Below are 9,372 nucleotides of genomic sequence, written 5' to 3' on the forward strand. Positions count from 1 at the left end.
CGAGTTTCAAGTGCGTCCGTCCCTCGGATGGTGTGCATCGCACTCTTTGTGTATGCATATACCACTGTAGTTATGTAAGATGTAACTATTGGGGGAAACTGGGTAAAGGGTACATGGGACCTCTCTATGCTATCTCTGTAGCTTCCTGTGAACTTACAATTATTTCATAATAAAAAGGTTTTTTTTAAATAGCAAAAAACTTGAACAGGCACTTCACTAAAGAGGATATACAGATGGCAAATAAGCCCATGAAAAGATGTTCAACATCATCAGCCATTAGGGAAATGCAAATTAAAGCCATGATAAGATACCACTACACACCTATTAGAATGGCTAAAATAAAAATTAGTGACAATGCCAACAATATTTTGTTGGTTAGAATGCCAACTAGTACAGACACACTGGAAAACAGTTTGGCAGTTTTTTAGAAAATTAAAAACATACACTTACCATATGGCCCAGCAATCCCACTCCTAGGTATTTACCCTAGAGAGATGAAAACTTACATTCATCCAAAAATCTGTACATGAATGTTCATAGCAGCTGTATTCATAAATGACAAAAACTAGAAACAACTCAAATGTCCCTGAATTGGTGAATGGATAAACAAATGATAGTACATCCATAAAATGGAATTCTTCTCAGTAATAAAAGGGAAAGGACTATTGATATATGCAATAACATGAGTGAATCTCAAAGGCATAGTGCTCAAAAATCTCAAATGGCTATATACTGTATGATTCTATTTATATGCCATGTTCTAAAAGATAAAACTATAGTGATAGAGAACAGATCAGTGATTTCCAAGGGTTAGGGGTTGGGGAAGGATATGACTCTAAAGTAGGGCTCATATTCTAGGCCAGGGATGGGGAAACTGTGGCCTTAAGCCCACATGTGGACTTCTAAGTGCAGCCTTAAGTGCAGCCTTTTGACTGAATCCAAATTTTACAGAACAAATCCTTTTTATTTTTATTAATACATTTTTGTTTGTATTTTACATTTTTATTTCACTTTTAAAATGAATATATTTAAAATACCAAAGAATAAAATGAGTTTCAACAAAATGATCCTTCCAGATTGACCAGCACAATTAGAACACTAGTAAGCCATAGGGCTAAATTGACGACTGCTACGCTCATGATTTAGTTCTAACTTCCCCCGCCTTGATGGGCACCACTACTGCAGGAGGTTGGTTGGTGAGAGTTTATGGGGGTCAAGTACACCAGTCTGTTATCAGTGTTTGACAATGGTGCACTGTGTTTCTGTCTGAAGTGGAATTTGTGAATAGTTGCACAGCTTGATAGTATTTTTTAATTCCATCTGCTTAACAGCCCATCATGTCAAAGAAGACCAAGAGAATGCTGAAGGAAGAAAACAGATTTTTAAATAAGGACCGGGAATTGCAATATTATCTTGATTCTGATAAAGATAAGATGATTTGCTTGATTTGTAATACTGCAATATCAACATTAAAGAAATTCAATGCTCATGAGCATTATAACACTCATAAGGACCACAGATATTTTAAATTAGAGAGGCACAAAAGGTTGTATTGCAAAAATTAAAAGATGAAAAGCAAAAGCAAAGACAATTCTTTCAAGCAGCAATAAGACCTGGAAGTAATGCCACTGAGGCGACTTATAAAGTAGCTTATATACTATACTTGGGAAAAAAGGGAAGCCATTCAGTGATGTAGAAATTGTGAAAGAATGCATTCTCGAAGTTGTAGGATGCTTAGACCCCGATAACATTTCGAACAACTGTCTCTTTCAAGGAGAACCATAACTGATGGGCAGCATGAATTAGCCTTCAACTTAACAGAACAACTTCATGTAATACTTCAAAAGGAAAATATATATTATTCAATCACTTTGGATGAATCAGCTGATACCACTGACTCAGCACAGGTTTTATATTTCATTCGGGTCATAACAGAAGATTTTCTTTGCTACAAAGAGTTACTTGCTTTGGGCACTCTTGCGAACAGATATAGATATCTTCAACGACTTTCAAGATAAAATGTTGTGAAGTTGGTCTGAATTTGGTAAATTCAGTGAGTGTATGTATAGATAGGGCACCTTCCATGACAGGAAAACACGAAGGGTTTATTGCACAGATAAAAAATGTATTAACAGATCTAGATGCTCCCATTTCTTTTCATGGTATCTTGCATCAGCAAAATCTCTGTGCTAAAGCTACTATTTTAAGTGACACTTAACAAGTTATAAGTATTGTTAACTATATTCCTGCAAATGTAACACGACATGTTTTGTAACATGCTAAAGTTGAACAGATGAGGTATTCAGTGTGGATTTACTGTATCATTCTAAAGTATTCAGTGTGGATTTGCCGTTATCATTCTAAAGTGCATTGGCTATCACAGGGACAGGTGTTAGCCAAAATTTTATTTCTGTGAGAACAGAGAGTTAAATTTTGTGAAGAACAGAATCAGCAATGTGAATTATTGCAAGAAGATTTCTATACGAACGCAGTATTTCTGTGTTATATCATGTCAAATCAAAACAGCTTGAATATTTCTTTGCAAGGTAAAACTAAGTCTATATATGATATGTGGCAAAAAAACCCAAACATTTTGGAAAAAAGCTATCTTTTTCAAAACACTTCTTCTTCAAAAGGAAATTTCGGATGAACATTTTCCCCAATTAGCAAAGGTCACTGATGAGCAGGATGATATATGTGAATCATTTGAAGCACACGCAGCTGTAATAGACCTATTAATTGGAGAATACAATGAAAGGTTCACTGACTTTGAGAATCATGACATCAGCATTCCAGCCTCGCCTAGCTGATATCACCAAGGCACCTAAAGAACTACAGATGGAATTGATTGAGCTCTCAGTTAGATGACATTTTAAAGTCATTGTTTGATGCTAAGAAAGATCCAATGGAAATATGGAAAAGTGCAGTAGAATACCCATGCCTTCGGCAACAAGTCCGAAAAATGCTTTCTTGCTTTTTAATCATTTACTGCTGCGAATCTACATTCTCCTACCTAATCCAAATCAAGACACCCTTAAGGTCACAAATGACTGATACCCATCTAGACGATCAACTGAAACTGTGGACCTCCATGCTGCAATCAAATATTCAAATGCTTTCCAACAAAAAGCAGATACAACAAAGTCATTAAAAGGTTAGTTAACTTCAAAATTGACAAATAATTTTCATTTTTTGAAATTATTAGGTACATAGTAGTTAGATTTTTACAAAATAATGTACATTTTTAAGTATATCTAATTGAAATTTCTTGAATGTGGCCTTATTTGATCATAGCTAAATGAATACAGCCTTCCAGTACGAAAAGGTTCCCCACCCTTGTTTTAGGCATTGTGGGCCACATGTGATCTCTGTTGCATATTCTTCATTTTTGTTTGTTGTTTTCGTTCTTTTTACAACCTTTTAAAAATGTAAAAAACATTCTTAGCTTCTGGGCCCTAAGAAAACAGGCCACAGACCAGATTTGACTTATGTGTAGTTTGTCAACCCCTGCTTCAATGACAGAGTTTGAGAGAGTTGGGGGGTGGGGGGACGTGATATAATTGTTCCTTATCCTGAATGTGGCATGGTTACAGGAATCTATAAATGTGTTAAAACCCACAGAAGCGTATGTGCACAAAATGTCAATAACATTGTATGTTAATTACAAAAAAAAATATCCAGTGACATATCAAATCAGTTTATCTCTGTCACAAGAAAGATTAAAAATTGTCTTTTCCTAAGATACAGAGATCAAGAAATCTTTTAAAAGATAGCTGGGTGTGATGGCGCTCACCTGAGGCTGAGATGGGAGGATTGCTTGAGGCTAGGAGTTTGAGGCTGCAATTCACTAGCTATGATCACACCTATGAGTAGCCACTGCACTCCAGCCCGGGCAACACAGCAAGACCCCATCTGTAATAAATAAATAAATAAATAAAAGGCATGGCTTCTATCTCTTCTATTTATAAAATTGTTTACTGCAGTAATTCCCTTGATTAAAATGGCAGCCTTATGTGATGAGATAATGAATTCAATTGTAAGGACCATGACAACTGTTTCTTTGAGGACAGAAAGGCAAGTGTTAATTATTCTCTATTACAAAGAGATAAATGTATTTATCACTGACAATAATGCCCAGTTTATTAGCTGAGCAATGAGCATTTAAGCTCTAAGCAGTATGTGAGTTTCAGCCTTTAAATAGCAATTCAATCTGTATTGTTTTCACATAAGGTACCCTTGTCAGTGTCAAATTATAACTTGTGTTATAGAGAATATGACCTTTCTTAAGTTTTCCAAACTAGAGGAGAGAATCTGACATTTAGTTGAATCCTCTGGATAAGAGGGTCACTGTGCCACAGCAGCTTCACTTTTCCCTAGGCCTTGGTTACTGTCACAGAGAATATTCAGCATATTGTATAAAAAACATTGAGAGAACTGACTTCTGTGGTCTGGCCAAATGAATACAATTTTAATGCTTCTCTAAAAATAGTCTTTAAGAAATTAAAAATATTTAATCTTTAATAGTGATTCTCACAGTGGTACACATAGGGTTGGGAATGCTTTAGGAAATTACATGGCCTAATAACTAGAATCACTGCCTTGGTGAGCCCTGTGAAAAACAGTGTAGAACCCTTAATCTAGGCAGTCCTTCAAACTAGTATATTTATCAAGTATGTTCAGGTAAATGTGCAGCAGATAATAGAAATCTTTCCCTACATTTTACTCTGGATACAAAGGGATTTCAAATATAAGCATAAAACATGAAGCATAAAAGGACAATGTATTTCTGTGTTCCCATAGGATGGTGTTATGCCATTGGCTAGCTTGGCATTTCTCTCTGTATTTCTTTAGGCACCGTCTCCTCTCATGGTCCCCAAGTGCTGCCCCACGCTCCAAACCAAGTGCTTGTACCTATGTGACAAACTGTTTTTCTCTTTATGCCCATAAAAATATGTTCATGCAGCAAAAATTTACTGAGCTCCTACTATGTGCCAGGTAACAGTCTGTGCTTGGGATACATAACCAAAGGAAACAAACAACCGTTCCTGCCCTCATAGAGCTTGCATTCTAATGGGGGGAGATAGACAACAAATAACAAACACAATAAATAAGCAAATTATATAGTATATTAGATACATTTGGATTGTCTAAGGTAACTGGTTAGCTATCTTTGCTAAGTTGTCGATAAGTTATAACTCTCCTCTTTTGCATCATCAATTTTACCCTCTCTACTGGACTACTCTATCAGTGTACCTGAAATGAAGCTATTATTCTTCTAATCTTAAAAGGAAGCCCTCTCTTGATTCACTCTGTTCTCATCACAGCAGTCAGAGTGATCCTGTTAAAAATAAAAGTCAGATGGTGACACTCCTCCAAACCTTCCCATACCTCTCCAACTCACTCAAAGTCAAGTTCTAAGACCTCACAATGGGCTGGGAATGAGCTGCCTTCACATACCTGTCTAACTTCATCACTTCGGCCACACTGGCCTGCTTATAATTCATCCAACACATTAGACAAGTTCCTGTCTCAAGATTTTGGCATTTAGGCCAGGTGCGGTGGCTCACGCCTATAATCGCACTCTGGGAGGCCGAGGCGGGCGGATTGTTTGAGCTCAGGAGTTCAAGACCAGCCTGAGCAAGAGCAAGACCCCATCTCTACTAAAATTAGAAAGAAATTAATCGGCCAACAAAAAATATATAGAAAAAATTAGCCGGGCATGGTGGTGCATGCCTGTAGTCCCAACTACTCGGGAGGCTGAGGCAGAAGGATCACTTGAGCCCAGGAGTTTGAGGTTGCTGTGAGCTAGGCTGACGCCACGGCACTCTAGCCCGGGCAAGAGAGTGAGACTCTGTCTCAAAAAAAAAGATTTTGGCATTTACTCTTTCCTCTGCCTGGAATGCTCTTTCCTCAGATACCCTCATTAGATATTACCTAATGTTACCTTCTTATTAATCCTCACACTACCACAACGACCCCGGCCCATAACATCCTATCCTCTTCCTGGCTTTATTTTTTTCTCTTTAGTACTTAACATTATTGATATACCTCTTTTTATATCTATACCTATATTTTATAACTTTATTAATCTTGTTTTAATTTGCTTTTCCCACCAGAATATAATCTTTTGCAGGTAGGAATTTTTGTCTGTTTTGCTTTCTTTTATCTCAGTGTTTAGAACCATCCCTGGCACATAGTAGGTGCTGCATAAGTATTTTAAATGAATCATGTTGTCTACTCTAGTTGTGTTTCAACAGGGAACTGTTGGCTGAATATTGTGCTTTAAGGCCTATAATGCTGATCACTGGGCAAATATTTTTGACAAACTATTTCTTCCACATCATTCAATTGCAGCCTTTTAATGATATCAATAGGTATGATTCTAAATAATAATAAAAAATATTATCTGTCAGATCCCCATTCAATGTGTTTATGGGAGTTGTAAATGTGGGTTCCTCCTTCTTCAGACTGTAGATCTTGATGAGCCAGAGGTTGGTTTGTTTTGTTTACATATGTATTATTCTTTCTCTTCTCAACAATTCATTTGTGATCTCTTTCCTTCCTTGCTTCATTCACCTTGTTACCCAACTCCCCACCCTAAAAAATTTAGGAGACTGGCTAATATCCAGGAAAACTAATCTTTTCCTGTAATCTCCTTTTCAGTGTTATCTCAATTTTGAACAAACTTAAGTGAAATAAGTATTTCTTAGATACAGATAGTATTAGACATACAGTTTTGTTCATCAAACTCTGCTTACTATAAATCTCTCTCTGTTAACAACATGTACAAATTGCATTGGTAGGATGAAGAAGGAAGCAGGAGGCTTCTGGAACTAGCATCTGTGTTCCTCAAATATCAGAATTGCTTGATGGTGTTAATGAGGCACTTGCCTATTAATTTTAAATTGTATTTTCAAGTTATTTGGATATCATCACTTTGGAATATATTTTTAATTTTCCTGAGTAAAACCTTTAATTAATCTTCCCATAATTTTAAAGCATAACCAGCTATTATGGCATTTAATTGGAATATACTAGGCTGTCAGAAAGAAATCTGAAACTAGAAATTTGATTTAAAAATTAAGATTTGCTTTCTAATGTATTTATATTAAAAATATTTTATAAATGTGTGAGTTTCCTTCTACAGCTCTTAAATAAAATACAATGACTTTAGAAGTATATCCCCTACTTTTTTATTATGGAGGTTCAGTATTTAACAGAAATCCTTTTTGTTAATCCTTATTTTTTAAATTATTTATAATTTTTAAAAAGTTACTCTCAGCTAATGAATTGGAGTTACATTTCCACATTAGATACCATTAAATTATTATATGTACTAGGGATTTTTAAAGGTTTTAAATGCATGATTTTAAACTTTTGGGGATTTGAAGACAACAGGATAAAGTTATTTGTGGAGAAATTTAAGATATTACACGATGGCTGAAATAAAAGTCTTGGGATAAGAATAGTGTACGTGGAGGAGGGCCTGAAATATCCAAAAGACCAACATTTTACTTTTTCAAATGGAAATTCCCTGTTTTAGTCACTGAGAATTCTAGCCACACAGCATGCCAGATTTTAAAATATTTATTTTTAAAATTGAATCTATATATTTACCATCTTATAAATCATCTTATGGTTCAAAGGCACAGTTATTTGTTTCAAAAGTATCCACCTAGAGTCTCTAGATTACTTTTATCGGTTTTAAATTTGTTAGACTTTATTAACTTAATTGAGTAACACTTGCACTTAGGTCATGTGCATTCACTTATTTTATTTGTCTGCTAATGGCAGTTGTGAGTAAAATCCACTCTCAAGGTCTCCCTCCTTTAACAGAGAATACACTATAATAACACATCTCATTATCTCACCGTGATAAAAACCTCAAGCATTTTATTTGAAGGATTCAAATTACATCTGTTGCAACACCGGTGCATCAGCTCATTAATCTTCTTTCTTCCCCACCCATAACTACGTACATGCAATATCACTGCAGGTTCCCTAACATAACTTAATTTTCATTAAATTAAAAAAAAAAAAAGAAATTAGCAAGTTAAAGTAGTAGTTGGAATAGTAAAGGTGAAGAGTGTCATTTTTTTCCTGCCACCTGATGCACAGAAGATTTTGTCCAACAAAAGTGATTATCACTCCCCCCACACACACTCACACACACATCCCTGTCATAGTCCCCAGATTTGACATACTTCACTTTTGTTCTTTGGTTTCCCATTTTTGTGTTGATGTTATTCAGCTTCTAGCTTTCTTTTAATAAGAGTTATTTGTACAACAAAACTAGATGATAAATTATCCCCCTCAAAAAACAAAATATAAGCAAGTAGGAACAAACCAGTGACAGCTACAATGTGTACAGTATTGGCATATGTGCAGAAAGATACTTAGGGAAGCAACAGGGCATCTCACTGACCTTAGAACAACAAAATAACTGATAGGTACTCACTGAAAGCTCAGAGAGCCAAAGTGAGAACAGGGGCTAAAACTGTAAGGGTAAACCCTAATGGCGATGGTCTGCAATAAGGTCTAAGAGAGCTAAAATAGTCTGGGTCATACAAGCTCTTAGAACTAACCAGCTAAACCATCCTTTGAAGATAAAGATCCACACTGAGGAGATCTGCTGACCTTTCTAAATTGAACAGGATAGTGACAATAGAGACAAAGGAAAGAACAGGTCCAGAAAAAGTGGGGGGGGGGAATAGATCTCAGAAATTAAGGCACCATTTTTTGACACTTCACAAAAACAACAGAAGAGAGTTATAGCCATAAAGTTATAAAATCCATACCTCCCTTCTAAAAGTTCAAGAAAATTAAATTCACTTGAAAATAAACAACATGATAGAATAAAGGACAAAAGCCACATGAACATCTCAACAGATACAGAAAAAGCATTTCACATTCATAATATAAACTCTTAAAAAAGAATAGAAGGGAACTTCTTCAACCTGAGAAAGAGCATCTACAAAAAAACCTGCAGTTAACATCATACTTCATGGTGAAAGATTAGATGTTTCCCTCCCAGACTGGGAATAAGGCAAGGATCCCCAATCTTGCCACCTCTATTCAACATTGTATTGGAAGTTCTAGCCAGTGCAATCAAACAAGAAAAATAAAAGGCATCTAGATTATTAAGAAGTAAAACTGTCTTTATTTGCAGATGACATGATCCTCTATGTAGAAAATCCTAAGGAATTCATTCACACACACACACACACACACACACACACACACACACACACTATCATGAGAACTAATAAACTAGTTCAACAAAGTCACAGGATACTATGTAAATATACAAAAATTGGCCGGGTGCGGTGGCTCACTCCTGTAATCCTAGCACTCTGGGAGGCCAAGGCGGGT

The sequence above is a fragment of the Propithecus coquereli genome, unplaced genomic scaffold (assembly GCF_000956105.1).
Source record: "Propithecus coquereli isolate 6110/MARCELLA unplaced genomic scaffold, Pcoq_1.0 Scaffold188, whole genome shotgun sequence".
NCBI classification, from domain to species: domain Eukaryota; kingdom Metazoa; phylum Chordata; class Mammalia; order Primates; family Indriidae; genus Propithecus; species Propithecus coquereli.